The following is a 17,209-nucleotide window of genomic DNA, read 5'->3' on the forward strand; positions in this document are numbered from 1 at the left end:
CTATCTCAGATTTTCTGCCCAGAGCTCGCAGCCTTTGTTTTAGGTGAGATTATTGTGTCCTGACCATGCACACACCTTACCTTACCAATCCTCACAAGAAAATGGAGTATTATTATTATTTTTTTAACCTAAAAGGAAGCAGTTTTAATACTTTTCCTCGTGATAAAATATATGTCCATTAAAAACAAAATCAGAAATATAATACAAAAGCCAAATAACCTGCCACCCCCTCTCAGGCCTTACCTGGTACTCTTGTACATGCTGCTTTTCCATGGGCTGTCCCCTCCCTAGGAGCATCCTTCCCACACACCAGCTACCAGTCCTCCTGCTCTGGCTTAAATGTCACTTCCCTGAATGGCCAGACTAGATTGGGTTCCCACCCACTTGCTTTCCCAAATATTTATTTGTGCAAGTGTTACTTTTGTGAAACCTTCTCCATCACTGGATTGGATGTTCCTTAGAGTTGGCTCTGAATCTGGGTCATGGCCAGTACAGTGCCTGGTGGCCAAATAAATCGACTCTACTTACTTTTACTAAGCTTCTAGGCTTTGCTTGTATTTCTAGAGGCTGGAAGAATTCCAGTTTGCTTTGCTATTACTATCTAGCAATTTAAAAATGCATCTTTGAACAACTGAAAATCTCAAGTCTATCTCTTTCAAAAGATGAGGACTCCACCCCCTCAAAAAGGCAATCACTACTCAATTAAAACTCCTGTGGGTTTTAATTGCAGGGGAGCTGGGGGCAGCAGGAGAGCTGGGCTCTTTTCCCAAGATGCAAAATCTATGATAACTCTGGGTCCTGCTGCTGTAAATTAGGGTCACTCTGCCCTTAATTGGCAACGAATTAAAATTCTCCCTTGCAGCCCTCCTCTTTCTCTTCTTTTATGTAATGGATTTTTGAGAAAAGGTGTGGGAAGTCCTGGCACCTGCCCCAGTAGAGAGGGCATTGTGCCTGCGCCTGGGGGCAGGTTCGGGCTGTGGGGCCTGCTGAGAACTGGGGTGGGGAGTGATTCTTCCCTGTCACGAGCATCCTCCCCCTCCCCTGGTCCTTCTATTCTCCAGTCCCCTTTCTTTGTTGAGGAATTTTGCAAGGTCTCATTACTAGGGAAATATCCCGTGTGTGTGTGTGTGTGTGTGTGTGTGTGTGTGTGTGTGTGTGTGTGTTGGGGGGGGCGGTGCTGGGGTTTGGAGGGAGGGGACTCGTACTCTCTTTGCTTTCTCTTAATAAGTAGAGGGGAAAATTCTCTAAGTTTTTGAATTTGCAAGCAATCTGGATGCAAATCTGGCCAGAAAGGCCCGTGGGAACCATCTGCTTCAGGCTAGACCACCTTTCCTCCGTGCAGGAGAGAGAAAAGGGAGCCTAACACAGCTTTGGTTGCATGTCTGGGGGCTGAGGCAGCTGTGGGGAAGAAGAAAGGCCTGGGCGGTTTTCTTCCTTGCCCTGCTGGTGTCCTTCAGGAGAGCACTCGGTCAGCATGCACACTGGGCCTGCTGGGTGCCCGGCACTGCACTGGATGCTGGAGCAATAGGAACTTCTGCCAGGAGCTTGAGGGCTGGGCTCGTGGGGAGCAGGGAAAGGGTACTGCTGTGCAGTAAGGGCCTGGGCACAGGCAGAGAGGGAATCAGGAAAGGTGTCTCACGGAGTTAGTGTCTGGGAGGCCCTAAAGCAGTGGTCGGCAAACTCATTAGTCAACAGAGCGGCAAACCGCGATTTGCCGACCACTGCCCTAAAGCAATAACCCATGATGCACTTTTTATCCTATTTATCTTAATGGATGGGTTTATTTAGACAAATAAGTCTGTAATGTTCGGTGTTCAATTAAATGATAAAAGCCATTTCCCAGGCCCCTCTCTATAAGCCAGCCCTTCTGAGGGAACCTCAGCTGTTCCACTAGGGCAGTGGTCGGCAAACTCATTAGTCAACAGAGCCATATATCAACAGTACAACGACTGAAATTTCTTTTGAGAGGCAAATTTTTTAAAGTTAAACTTCTTCTAACGCCATTTCTTCAAAATAGATTCGCCCAGGCCGTGGTATTTTGTGGAAGAGCCACACTCAAGGGGCCAAAGAGCCGCATGTGGCTCGCAAGCCGCAGTTTGCCAACCATGGCACTAGGGCCAAAGCAACTCAGGGAGCCCAGGACCCCCGGTGGTTCAGGACCCAGCCCAGGCCTTTCTCTGCCTCTCCAGAAAACTGCCCTGCTCATAGATCTGGGGTCTCAGTTTCTTCATCTCTGCAGTGGGATTTTAACTCCTTCCCTGAAGATTAAGGAAGAGTAGAGGAGATGAAGGATATAAAGTCTTATCTGAGATTGAAGGGTCAGATAGCAAACAACCCTTTATCTACCTCCCTTGATGAAAGGATCCACCAGGCTTCCTTTAGTTGCTCAGCAAATATTTATGTGGCTGGCAGTATTCTAGATGCTGGGGCGTTAAGCTGTGAACAAAACAAAGATCCTACTCATGGAGGAGTTTGAAAATACAGATATCTGATGCCTTATCAGGTCATGTGCTAAGAAAGATGAAGTAGGGTAAAGGAACTTGTGACGGGGTGGGCAACAGAATGGGCGACGGGATGGTGGGTGCTGTTGTGTAGGGTGGCAGGAAGGCTCTATGACGAAGTGACTCCTGTGCAGAGACTTGCATGAGATGAAAGAGTGAGCATCGTGGCTGGGAGTCCTTCAGGGTGGGGCCAGCCAGTGCAGGAGCCTTGAAGTGTTAGTGTGTTCTCAGTTAACAATGCACAGCAGGGACATTTGTTACCATTGGTGACATTTGTACAGTGCTTACAGTGTGCCAGACAATCGTCAAGCATCACTTAATCCTAAAAACAACCCCATAAGGTAGGCCCTATTATTATGATACCCATTTCATAGATAAGAAAACTAAGGCCTTCTCAGCGACAAGCCTAGCTAGCATTCAGATAACTGGGGAAGAGGGAGCAGCTCTCATTTACATGAGGTTGTATATAAGCCCTGCACAGAGGAAAGAATGCATGGTTGGAGAAGAAAAAAGAAATCTGAGTTTGGCCCAGCCCATGTGGCTCAGTGGTTGAACGTCGACCTATGAACCAGGAGGCAATGGTTTGATTCCCAGTCAGGGCACATGCCCGGGTTGCGGGCTGGATCCCCAGTAGTGGGTGTGCAGGAGGCAGCGTATCAATGATTCTCTCTCATCACTGATGTTTCTAACTCTCTCTCCCTCTCCCTACCTCTCTGAAATAAATAAAAAAATATTTAAAAAAAAAAAATCTGAGTTTGTGCCTTGGCCTGCCATTCATCTGTTGTATAATCTTGGGTAAGATGCTTTTCAGTTCTCTGGGCCTCAGTTTCTTGATTAGTAAAGTGGACTAACAAAATCTCAGAGGATTCTGTATTGCAAACTGCACCACACCCTGATAATGCTACTTCATCTCTACTACTACTCCCACACCAATTCCAGTCCTCGCCACTTGAAAAGAGAGAGAGTGAGAAAGAGTTTGCCACTTATATAATTTCCTCTTCTTTCCCTGAAATTTTATTTTAGGCTAATGTCTCTGAGGGTGAATTAATTACAGCATCCAGTGGGATTGGTAAGCATTTTTCTGAAAGATTAGAGAGCTTGGAGATAAAGTTGGCGGTGAGGCTTCTCCCATTTCTAAAGAATTCACACAAGGTCCTAGAATTCCCGGTTCACTCTCATTCATAATACCAGGCTACCCCAAACCTAGAAGTTTATGGCAGCTTTCTTCAACTTGGCATTGTGTAGCTAGAAGGTGCTCAACAACTTTTAAGTAGGTGGTCCTAAATAATTGTACCCTTCTCAATTACCTATGCATTTGTCCCAGAGTCCTGTGGGATGAATGGCTAAATCCCAGGGGATGTGGAGAGATGGATATTATTATTATTTCGGGCGTCAGAATGGGAAAACTGAGGTGAAGAGACTTATCCAAAACTGAGTAATGGGTGGCAAGCATGGGTACCCATTCTCATGTTTGGTGAGGAATACTTTGCTTCCATCAACCATGGCAGTGGGTCAGTAAGGTCATTCGTTTGTCACCTGATTGAACAACTGCTCTGTGCCAGGCACAGAGCTGCTCGGTGCAGGAAATGTAATGGTGAGTGATGGTGCTTGCTCGTGGGAATGCCCAGAGAAGATGCTTAGGAGATATTCTTGAATTTGCATGCTTGCTGCGGCCCTCCTGGCAGGTCCAGAAAATGCAGAGGTGGCGGTTGCTTTATTGTCTCTTGATGACTGGCAGGCGTGCGCCCATCTAGCTGGCACCACATCTGGTGCCGTGACCAGACCCGAGTCATGCAGTCTGTGCTTTGTTTTTCCCAGCATGGCACTGGCTTCCTGCGATAAGCTCTGTCTTGGCTGTGATGCCATCCTCCCCTGGGGCTGGGATAACAGCCTCCTGGGGACCGTGATTAATTTCAGGAGAAGCGGAGCCCCCAGGGAAAGAATGCTGTCTCCCCTTGTGTGCACCTGGGATTAGGTAGAGCTGCCACTAATGCAATTAGGTAAAGGCCAGGGCCCGTGCTGGGTGCAGGAAGCCACCGGTTAAGGCTTGCCTCACTGTCACTGCTTCTTAACACTGAATGGGCCTGGGAAAGCGAACTTATTCTGAAGTCAAAAATACTGGTTCTGGGAGTCAGCTAAACCCATTCAGCTAACTGCAACCTTGGGCAAACCTCAAAGCCCCAGTCTCCCATCTGTGCAACTTTGGGTACTGATCCTAACTATCTCATTACCTTTTGGTGAGGAAGAACTAAGATAATGGCATGTACTGAGTGTACACAGTAAGAATCAATAACTGAGCTAAGGGGACCACAGGGACTTTATCCCTGTTTTCTAAGGGCTCCTAGACGAGTGGAACTTTTGGGGTGGGCGTGGTCAATGGGGATGGGGGAGACATAAACCAGAGGAATTAGAATGCATTTTGATATGCGTCTTAAGAGAAAGGGTGAGTCTCGGCCCCCAGATGCGGCTGTCCTTGGGTGTTGCAAGGCTGCGTGTGTGTGCGCACACATGGAATGATCCTGGATGGTGTACAGCGAAGGGAAGCCAGAGTCCTGTGTGCTGAGGAAGGGGAGTTTGTGGTTGAAAGGGCAGGTTCAGGAGGTTCCAGTGGGAGGGTTGGCAGCCAGGCCCGTGCTCCAGGGGGCTGATGGATTACATTCCTCCGGTTAGAATCCATCAGAAACCCCACTGAGAGGGCTCTTGTGGCTTCGGAGCTTTGCTGGTGTTTCCTCTCGCAAGGGAAAAAATTAGTTTTTGCCTTTAAGTGTTACCTTTCTGTCCTCTTGGTTTCCTAAGTGTGGCAGGATCCAAACCCAAACTATTTGCCCTAAACTTGTTAATTTTAACAAAGTGGTAGAATGGAATCAGAATGGGAAACAGCTGAAATGCTGCCAGTGTTCCTTCCCTTTGTGGTTATATTTTCTGACCGTTTAAAGGAAGTTCTGCTGAAAACCGGGCAAACTCACGACTCTAGATGGTGCCTGTGACACGTGGTCAAGAACATAGTGTAGACCTACTGTGTTCTTGGGCCTGAGCTAAGTAATGATGTGGATCAAGCTTTCTTGAACTCTTAAGATTGTTAAAACACAGTTCAAAGCCACAGAAGCCTTGGGGAGTGATGTGAGGGTGGGCAGCTGAGGGAGGCTTTGAAGCCACCCTGTTTGAACACTTAGACTGCTAAGTGCAACTCTTCAAGCACTTCGCATGCCTTAAATGGTCTCATGCGTGCAAGGGATACTTGGGAACAGAAGCTCTCCTGTTGATCCTGGGATAAAAACCCCTTATCTCTTCCCTAAATATTGATTTAGAATAATAGCTTGTTTTGAACTCTCTCCCAATCAATTAATTTTTAATTTAGAAAAATACCTCTAGGGAAAGTTTGGGAGATATGGGGTAGCTGATCAGGAGGGTGTCTTCAAAGAGATGAAAGAGGGGGCAAGGTAAAGGCATTACTTTAATCAGAATACTCCTCTCCCCATATCAGGTTAATCCTGTTAACACATTATTTTGTGTATATTTTATTTGCAAGGCTCTCTTCTGGAAACCAAGGGGAAGACTGTGATTTGGCCCTTGAATTTTTGTGAGTGTATCTATTTATATATGTGTTTGTATTGTCTTTGTGAAAAGGAAATGAGATTCCCCCCCCCCCCCCCCCCAGAGAGAGTATGGAGTGGCAGAAAGAATTCTCAACTGAATGTCAGCAAACTTAAATTTATCTCCTAGCCCTGCCTCTGACTAGCTGTGTGACTCCAGACAACACATTTGCCCTCTCTGATCCTCAAGTTCTCTTTTGCCACAATGGGACCGGACTCAGCTCTGTGGACCAGCAGCATCAACATCACCTGGTAGCTTGTTAGAAATGCAGAGTCTAAGGCTCCTCTCCAGACCTATGGGATCAGAATCTGCATTGTAACAAGATCCCCAGGTGGTTTGTATGCAAATGGAGGTTGAATAAATGTTACTCTAAAGAGTAATTCCTGTTCTAATATCCTAGTAGTTTGTATTTTTTCTTAAGATAGAATAAAATGAAGTTATGAAGAATTTATCCAAGACTGGGCCAGTGCCTGGCCGGCATGGGCTGAGGAGGTCATGGTTTGATTCCCGGTCAGGGCACATGCCTGGGTTTTGGGCTCGATTCCTGATGGGGGGCGTACAGGAGGCAGCCGATCCATGATTCTCTCTTATCATTGGTGTTTCTTTCTCTCTCTCATTCTCCCTTCCTCTTGAAATCAATAAAAATATATTAAAAAAAGAAAAAAGACCAGGCCAGTCTTACCCTTCAAAAGTTTGTACTGTGTGAGAAAAAAAGATTTAAAGGCATAAACATGCACAAATAGTTATACACTCAATTCCAAATGCTATATGTACATATTTCTCCTTTCTGCCATGCGGCTTAGGTTTTCTGCAGTATGGTAAGGACAGCTGTGGGGGAGGAGCAGAGGAGTTGTCAAGGTGATTGAAGGTGGGGATGGCAAAGAACTAGGACCTTCTGAGCTGGCAGGTGACAGAGCAGTGGGTTTCAGCCCAAGTCCTCAGAATCATCCCAACGGTTCTGAGGATCAAGCATCATCAGAGATTGCAAAATAACGTCTCCTATTTTCTTATGTATTTATGAACTAAATAAAAATTCATAGTGACTTTTTGCTGTTCTGTATATTTCTAATGTGTTGATACAAAGTGTCAAGTCTTGTCTATATTATTGTTTGTATTAAATTGTTTACTTGAAACAATTGAGAACCATTGGAATAGGGGACACTAATCCTATATAACAAAAGGCTAATATGCAAATAGACTGAACAGCAGAACAACCGAACAATAGGTCGCTATGACGTGTGCTGACCACCAGGGGGCATGTGTGGAACATAGCGGGCGTTGGCCACGGCGGGATGGTGGAGGAAGTGAGTGGGGGCACCAGACCAAGGCAGGGCAGCGGTCGTTGTCATCGGGGCGAGCCTCTGGTGGTTACTGAAAATTATTTGCTCCTGTGCGCTGCCATCCTGCCCGGTGCTCACACCCGCTGACAGTGCCTGCCCACTTGCACTCGCTGCTGGTGCCAGCCCCAATCGCTCTGTGCAGTCAGCAGGTGCGAGCAGGGCTGGTGCCATCAGCACATGGGAGTGGCAGTGGTGGGAGTTGGGGGGAGCAGAGCTGCCGGCAGGCAGAGGACCAGGGGCCGCGGCGGGAGGGCCAGGCAGGGGCATGGAGGATGGGCCGAGATCTGCTCTTGTGCCTACCGCAGCTTCGCAGCCCACAGTTCCTTTCAAGGTGCACAAATTCGTGCACTGGGCCCCTAGTTAATAATGATGTTAATGATAATGACTAACAGATGCTGAGAACTTTCTAGATACCAGATATCGTACCTTATAAGGAAGGACCTTAGGCATCTGCTAATCAGTGTGTGGATAAGGAAACGGAGGCTCAGAGTGGTGAAGTGACTTGCTCTGCCTCACACCTTGAGAGCTGTCAGCCAGTTTATATCTGCCGTGTCAGGCTGTCTGGTTTGGCCACCTGGTGCTCTGAGGTAGCACGCATAGGAACATTCCGTGGAGAGGAGCACTTGTCCTGGATTCCTGCTGTGGAAGTCACATGCTGTCAGACTCAGAGGAGCTCATGAGCATCTTTCTGGGCCATTCACTGAATTTACAGGTGAGCACACCAGGCCTAGCAAGGGAAAGGGGCTTGTCCAAGGTCAAATAGTTAGTTGGGTTTTGGTTTTTCTCTACATGAAATTCAGCTCTTTTTCACAAGAGAAGTGGGTGAATGAAACAAGCCCTTCTAGGAAAACAAATGAACATGGTTTTTAATGTTGCATATTAGGTTTTTGTGAAGATTTATATATCTTTCAAAAGGATTTAGCAGTCACTGGTAATTAAAAGCACTGAAATTTTATAATAAGACTTTTTTTGTTATTGTTATTATTAATTTATTTATTTTTAATGGGCTTAGCCTATTACATTTAGGAACAGTTTTTTTAAAAGTGGGATTGAGTACAGCTTGACTCTCCCCCATGTTCTTGATGGGACCAAAATTCTGCCAACCTGAAGCTACATTTCTAGATATTGACTTTAATCTGTTTATTAAGAAACAAAAAACTTAGAACTTTTGACCCTTCCCCTTTCCTGCCCCAAAAATGTCAGGGAAACCTGCTCAGGAAGAAGAGTTTAGGATGTTCTCCTTAGCCAATTTGAACTAAGTATGGAAAATAGAGGGCTTCAGGCAGGCACCCGTTAGCCTGTTAGCTAGATACTCCCTGTGTCCCATTGTTTCTGAGTCTCCTAGCAAGGATTTCCCTGGCATGTGTGTTCCCCTCTTCCTCAACTACCTGAAATTGCCCACTCTCCCTTCTGAAATCTAATACCCACTCAGCCCTGACCCCCTTTCTGCTTTGTCCCAAATGTCTTATATACCCAATGTTGCTTCACCGTCTTTGGAACTTTTATGCACATGTGAATTCCCCACCCCTATGTATTAAAATTTTACTTTTCTCCTGTTAATCTTATCTCTTGGTTATTATCTTAACCAGGAGAACTTAAAGGTGGGAAGAAAAGTATTAATTTTTTTTTAGCCCCCATGTTCTCTACCTTAACAGTAACCTTTGGGACAGCAGACCACACAATCCCTTTTCATGAATACAGTACCACACAATCATCAGAAACCATATAATGCAAAAGGAGAAAGTTAGTGTTGGCTGTTGGGGCAGCTTCTTCCATATTATGAGCCCACAGTTCACTTACTCGAATTGAACTGAGAAACTGTCTCCTAGACCGCAGGTCTCCTGATCCTCAGAAAAGAAGAATCAAATTCCAGGAAGCAGTCAGGCCCCTTTCTCTGCCACCTACAATTGTTACTAATCTAGGGAAATAGGAGCCCGGTTAGAATCAAGGCCAGCTTCGTCGTGTACAACCTATGCAAGTGAACAGGGCCCCATCCCGGGCTCTGCAGTTGATTTAATGCTCTGTTGTTGCTGTCCTGAAACTCTTAATATTATTTCAAGCCAGGGGACCTGTGTTTTTCTTATGCACTGGGCCCTGCACGTTATGTAGCTGGTCTTGGTTAGAATGATTCCGATTCAGAACTGAGAGCCCCTGAGGAGCGAGTCACTGACTGTCGCCTTTTTAGGGTGGAGGAGGAGCCACAGGCCTGACCCCTTGTGGTGGTTTCCAGTATTGTGTGGGGGCTTGAGACAGGCCATGCAGTCAGCTGCCATAGGCAGGAGGGAGAGCAGGGTGGATCTCTCACTGCCCTAGCACTTTGCCTTGTGATTATTACTCACCTCTCTGCATGTCTTCTTTGCTCCCCTAACCCCACTTGCATATAGTACCCAGCATGTAGTAGGTCCTTATATTAATCTAGCTAGTTGGATTACCTTTCCCAGCTCTATCACTTATTAGCCACATGATTTTAGACACACTTAATGTTTCTGAGTCTCAGTTGCCTCATCTTTAGAAAGGGGATGATTATGTCTATCTTGAAGGGCTGTTAGGAAAATTAGAGAGAGTATATGTAAAGTTCTGAGTATAATAGTGACTGGCACATAAAAGGTAGTCAATGAAGAATAGTTTCTTATTATCCTATATAATAAAACTCTAATATGCAAATTGATCGAATGACAGAATGACCAGTTGCTATGATGTGCACTGACCACCAGGGGGCAGACGCTCAATGCAGGAGCTGCCCAGCCAAGGGGAGGGGGCAGCGGGGGCCCCCCGATCGCCCCACCCTCCAGTCACCCCACAGATCAGCCCTGATTTCCAGCCAGGCCTAGGGACCCTACCCGTGCACGAATTTCGTGCACTGGGCCTCTAGTTAAATTGTAAGATATGGTATATATGATATATAAATAGCTTTCATCATGTCATTTCCTCTCCTAAAAAAAATCCTCAATGGCTCCCCATTGTTCATAACCATGAAGGGTCAAGGCTCTTCATAATATAGTCATAGTCTTCCTTGGGTAACTTCTCCCACTAGCATTTTAAAACTTCTAGAATGCTAGTTGGGATTGTTTTTACTCTTTCTGTATCTTGTCTCCCAAGGGCATTGGGAATCCCTCGGCAATGGAATTCTACGTCCTCCCTTGAATTCTCGGGAGAGTGCCTGGCATACAGTGTCTGTGTGGTTATTCGTTACTAACCATGCGTATTTCAGAAATATAGTGCACCTTTGCTTGTTTTGCATCTGTTTTTACCACTTACCTCATTCAAATTGGAAATGGATTATGATTTTGCATCTGAATCATGAGGAGGAAAAAAACACCCATCCTTCCTCTTCTCCCTCTCTCTGTCTCTTTTTAAGAAACAGCCACTGTCCCTCTCCATGAGGATTGCTGCTGTCAGCTCTGGGTGGGGAGGAATGATGTTTAATTTTCCTTCCTATCTTCAGTGCCCAGCATATCGAACCTGGCACAAATGAAAAAGGCATTCATCAAGTGTTTGTCAAATCAATGAGTATTGAAAAACTCAGATTTTTATGGCAGACAAGGGAGACAGGGGGAGCTGCCTTTTTTATAGGAAAAACATTGTTTATTAGATCTGTATGGATCATTTAGAAAATATGCAGTTGGATATCTTTTATGGTCAAAGAAGAAAATCAGTATAAAATGCTTAATTAAAAGCAGAAGCTCACATTTCCCCTTGTAATGAAGGCAGGATCATGAATATTTTCCTTTCCTCTGCCCAGAAGATGGGCAGGCAGCCAGGCTTAAAGACAGGGATGCTGTGCAGACAGATAAGAAAGTTTGACATGAGGAGGACTGAGTCCTGGGGTTACCCTGGGTTCATCTTTGCTTCAATGTTTCTCATGGAAAAGTGTTTACTCCTTTAAGATATTTTGACAACACTGTCAACTCTCTTAAAATATTTTGCTTTGTGACCTATCAAAGTATTACTTGTTGCCCTGGCTGATGTGGCTCAGTTGGTTGAGTGCCTTCAGTCACTAAAAACATATCCTGGGGTGAGGATTAAAAAAGTAAATGAATAAATAAATTGCCACTTGTTTGTGAACTTAATATAATGGCATCTTTTCAAGAGTAGGTTCTAAATTTGAGGTGAAAAGCCTTAAAAGGTGTGGGCCTTTGTCTTGCTCTCTTGGTGCTCCTGGCCCTTATGAAATGGGATGTCTTTTACCCATTCAGCTGTGGGTAAGAAACTGGTGAGGACCAGGAGCTAGGGAGGCAGAGAGGGTGATGATGTTCTGAATGACCTCTGCTACCCAGAGGAAGTTGGCCCTCAGCGAAGGATAAAGAGGGGATGTGCTCTAGGACAGGACCTTGCTACTCAAAATGTGGCCTGACGGTCAGCAGCATCAGCATCCCTTGGGCGTTTGTTAGAAATGCAGAATCTCAGATGCCCTCCGGACTTGACTCAGACCCTGCATTTTACCAAGAATCCCAGGTAACTCATATGCACATTAACATTGGGGAAGCACTGCTCTGGTGAAAGTCTTTCTCATCCTTGAAGCTTGATAGCCTGGATATTTGTGATTCTAGGGTGTAGCATGATCCTTGATCCCAGAACTGCCTTGAATCACAGAACTGCCAACATGGAGGAATTACTTGGCACTTAAAAAAATGTTTTATTGATTTTAGAGAGAGAGGAAGGGAAAGAGAGAGAGAAACTTCAATGTGAGAAAGAAACATTGATCTGCTGCCTCCTGCACTCCCTCCACCGGGGATGGAGTCTGCATCCAGGCATGTGCCCTGACCAGGAATCCAACCTGAGAACTTTTGACCTCTTGGTATATAGGACAACGCTCGATCAACTGAGCCACACCAGCCAGGGTTTACCTGACACTTTTTAATTTTAGATTTTTCATCTATAAAAAGTATGTGTTGTGTATTTTGTTGATCGTGTGTGTGTGTGTGAGTGTATTGAATTAAATATAATTTTCTTAGCACATAGTAGTAACTCAATAAATGAATTTTACGTGTTGTTATTATTTTACCTGAGCCTTAGTGCAGACAGTGAAACTACTCATTATGATGGGAGAATTACTATGCTATCACTACTAACATGTAATTTTGCATTAACTTTATATCTTTTGTATGAATGAATGAGTGGTCTTAAATAATCAGTAGATTCTGAATCCTCCTCCTTTTTACCTGTTTCCTCACTCCCCCCCACTCTTAACATGGACATAAGTGTTATATAGCTCTATTTATGGCCATTATCTAGTTTTTAAATATGACAGAATCACTTATATTTTCTTTATGAAGTTTCCTTTACCCCTTCACAGATAATGATTAAGCAGAAGCCTTCTTAACCAGCATTAGACAATTAATGAAAAAGGTCAGTTAAAGCAAGGAGTGAAGAAATAAAATCGTTTTATTTAACTTTAAATGCTTAGATGTCCATCCATTTAATCTCATTATTTAGGGCTAAGGTTTTCCTTTGAGCCTGGGCCTGTTATTTGAAGGTCCTTGTCTGCTTTCACGTCCACACCTTACTAATAACACATATCCTGTGATATCCAGTGTGTTTTTTTTTTCTAAAATGGATTAGACATTTAAAGACACATGTAAAGCAATTCTAATGGAGAGTTCTTTTCGATATTTCTACCTTTCCAACTTTTTAAATCTTTATCTCATCGTTAATAGGGTGGCAAGTTTTATTTTTGGAGGGGGGTTATTTTTATTTTACCTTTTCAAAGAACTTGACTTAGTTTTCATAAAAGTCACCACTCTTTTCATACTCTTGTTTTATCAGTTTACATTCTGAAAAAAAAATAAAATCTGTGTAATGAATGAGCTTTGGGACCGAACCCTATTGATTCTGGTTAGAATACAACTCAAGAGGTGGGAACAGAAGTGGGTGGGTTGTCAGGAGCATCATGGACACAGGCAGGTCCTCTCTGGAGGGAACTGACCAGTCCAGTGAGGCAGTTGTGTGGAGGTTGGTTAAAAACGTCTGCATTTCTACTTATGTTCATACTGCTTCACCGTTATTGAAGCAGTTCCAACTGGATTATCCCATTGAGTTGTCACACACTCTTGTGAGATAGGCAAGGCAAGAATTTAGAGGCGAGAAAATGGAGGTTCATAGAAGTTGAATTGTGTGGACATAAATAATTTCATTGAGAATGAGTTGGGAATAGAATCCTGATTTTTTTGGAGTTGTATGCCAGATCTGTACCTATTCTTGTTTATTGCCTCTTTTTGTGAAGTTTTGAAAGCCAGGGCTTTATTCAGATACCATTTTCTTAAGGCATTATGCTATAGGGCATATAAGTAATAGTAACATACCACATATGCAATGTTAGACAGTAATCACCTCCAGAAACCTAGATACAAGCAAATAAACAGACCAAAAAACAAAAAACAAAAAAACCCACAAAAAACAAAAACAAAACCAAAAACCCCTCTGGACCAGTGCTTTCCAATAAAATTATTACTTGAGCCACACATATAATTTTAAATTTATAGTAGCCACATTAAAAAAGTGAAAAAAGCCCCGGCTGGTGTAGCTCAGTTGGTTGGGAGTAGTCCTGTGCCCCAAAGGTGGCCATTATTCCCCCCCAGGGCACATGCCTGGGTTGCAGGCTCAGTCCCCAGTAGGGGGTGAATAGGAGGCAGCTGATCAAGGCAGCAGCATTGCCACCCACCAACTGATCAATGTTTTGCTCTCACACTGATGTTTCTCTTTCTCCCTCTCCCTGCCTCTCTCTCTAAAAAAAATAAAATCAATAAAAATATTTAAATAAATAAGTAAAAATAGTGAAAAACCCCCACACCAACTTAATTTTATACTATATTTTCTTTAACTCAATATGTCCAAAATATCATTTTAGTATGTACTCAATATAAAAATGATTAATGAGATATTTTGCATTCTTTTTGTATGAAGTCTCTGAAATCTGGTGTGTATTTTACATTTACAGCACAGTTCAATTTGGACTAGCCACACCTCAGGTGCTCAATAACCACATATGTGAGCAGCACATTTCTAAACTTTGAGGAAGATAATTGTAACAAATGCAGGAATGGAAGCAATTTGAAAACTTTAATACTTTGAGGCCATTTCATTTAAAGACAAATAATTTGACAGATATTAATGGCTCATAATAATGACCTCAAATAATTAAAAATATGATGAAATGATTTACATTACACTGTAATTAAGAGGGCAGAGTTGTACATAAGAAGGTTTGACATACGACCTAGCAATTGTTCTCCTGTATATTTGTGCCAGAGGTATGACAACTTACATCCATCCAAATGTCTGTATGTGATTGTTCATGATAGTTTTATTTGTAATAGCCCAAAACTGGAAACAATCCAAATATCCTTTAATGGGTGAATGGTTAAATAAACTGTGGTACATCCATATCACGGAATACCACTCAGCAGAAAGAAGGAATGAATGACTGTTACATGCAACGACTTGGAGATATCTCAAGGGAATTATACAGAATGAACAAAAACTAATTTCAATAAATACATTTATGTAACATTCTCAAAATAACATTTTAGAAACGGAGGACAGATTCATGGTTGCCAGGTTTTAGGGCCTGGTTTGGGGGTTCTGGGAGGTACTGTGACTATAAACTAGGAGCCTGGGGGACCTTGTGATAGAACAGTTCTGTATGTTGATCGTGATGGTGGTTAAAAGAATCTACATGTGATAAAGTTGCATGGGCTGTATATGCACACACACAAATGACTGCATGTAAATTTGGTAAAATCTGAGTAAGGCTTGTGGATGGGCATACCAAGTAAATGTCCTGATTTTTCTGTTGTATTATGGTTATGTAAGATGTCATTACTAGGGAAACCGGGGGCAGGGTATCTGAGATCTCTCTGTACAAAAATTACTTTGAATCTATGAATTTATTTATTTTGTTTTTCTTTTTTTTTCTACCACCATTATCCCCTCTATCCCCTTGAATCTATGGTTATTATTTTTTTTGAAATTTTGGTGCTTGAATGGATGTTCCATCATTTGGGAAGCCTCTTGCCTACAAATCCTAGTGAAGAAACCTAGTGAAACTGAATCATGAAGATGAAGTACATAGACCTTTGTTCAGGGCTGCCTTTTCTATCTGCTGGGGCTAGACTCACCTCAGAGCAGGGGCAATGGTCATGGCCTAGCTCAGTGGTCGGCAAACTCATTAGTCAACAGAGCGGCAAACTGCAGCTCGCAAGCTGCATGTGGCTCGCGAGCCGCAGTTTGCCGACCACTGGCCTAGCTGCTAGCTCTCCCATGTAAGGAGGAACCCTTGTAGGATCACTCCCAAGCGTACTCTTGTTCCAGCTGTGTCTTGAGGGCACTGCAGTGGACAATGCCACCATGAGTGCTAATCCTAAGGCACCTTGACCCGGTCCCTGAACTTGAATGTCCCCTGAGGTGCCATTCTGCAGTTTGACCCCACCTTGAGAATGCTGGAGAGACAGTTTTTTGGCAGCCGGAGATCTCGTCAGTCTCAGGCGAGCTCGCTCCTCACGTTTTCATATTAATGTGTCCCTGGCTTTCAGCACTTGCTTCTCAGTAATGCGTTTAGTCCCGGGTGAGCATTCCATAGCCAGATGAACTTTAATCTCTGAATGCTCTGGAAGGGAGTGTTCCTTTTCCTCTTTTGAAGATCTGCTCCCCTATAAGAAAAGTGCATGATTTAATTAATGGATGAAAGAAAAGGGCCCAAACTGAGCCAGAAGGGAGTCAGCAGCATTGCCACCCACCTGCAGATACGCAATAAGATGAAAGCAGCGCCTGATCAGTCAGGGAAGGACCCAGCAGGGTGGGGGACAGGCTTTGCCACTGAGGTAGCCAGAGTTGGGAAGCCTGTGCTCCAGGACCAGCTTGGTCGCTGACTAAGTGTGACCTTGACACCCCGTTTCCATGGGCTTCGTTTTTTCATTATTTTAAAAAGGAATGTAGATCCTACCTCCAGAAACATGCAGATGACAGAAAGAGGAAGGGGGAAAGTCCACTGAAAAGTCTTAAAATGCTCTATAGTGTAGTCTTTCTTGATTGCCAGTAATACATTTCTTAGAATGAAACCAGCAACTCAAATTAACAGAGGGAAGATGGGAAAATGCAGAACCTTGTTCTTTAAAGAAAAGCAAAAAGGATGATTTCTTGGTAAAGAGCAGTGGTCTTTCAATAACAGTAAAATTATAGTCATGATTGTGCATTCATCTGTAGGGGCATTTCCCAAAGTGTCACACACTCCATTCAAACAAGTGCTCCTTGACTATATAAGTAAGGCACATTGCACTGCCCTTTGGAGATTTGTAATAAGCACATTAATGTTTCTGCAAAGTCCTGCCAAGAGAAATCTGTTGGACTTTGTTTAATTCAGTAATTCCTCAGTTTAATATCCATGGACCTCCCTCCTGTTCCCAAGTTTCTCTGAACTTTTCAAGGACCCAGGTTAAGTTCCCTAGAACTAGTATGTGGTTCAGCAAAACTCTGAACTGAGTTCTTGGGAATTTTGTTGTTAGCTTGTTTGTGCCTTTCATATGGCATAAGTTTCATAAATAGTTTTTCTTTTTTTTTTTGCTTTGGCTGCAAGGAAACTCAGAGAAAATTTGTAACTCCAGGTTAGCTTCCATTTTAGAATATTGTGCCCTTCCTATCTTTGTATGATGTTTTCCCAGTTTTTGTCTTTGTCTTATTGATAGATTAACTAGCTCTGACTTTAAAATTTTTGTTATATTGTTCATAGTATCATAAGTCACTTTATTATTATTTTAATATGTCTTTATTGATTTCAGA

General features: G+C 43.5%; 1 protein-coding gene across 1 annotated transcript in view; it reads left to right on the forward strand.

Annotated features, from left to right (window-relative positions):
* The window catches only part of ROR1 (receptor tyrosine kinase like orphan receptor 1), a gene marked incomplete at its 5' end in the record, with an annotated part of 394,299 nt that overhangs the window by 14,153 nt on the left and 362,937 nt on the right, over positions 1 to 17,209 (forward strand). The gene's annotated exons all lie outside the window — the stretch shown is intronic.

Source organism: Plecotus auritus (assembly GCF_963455305.1).
Source record: "Plecotus auritus genome assembly, chromosome: 2".
Taxonomy (NCBI): Eukaryota; Metazoa; Chordata; class Mammalia; order Chiroptera; family Vespertilionidae; genus Plecotus; species Plecotus auritus.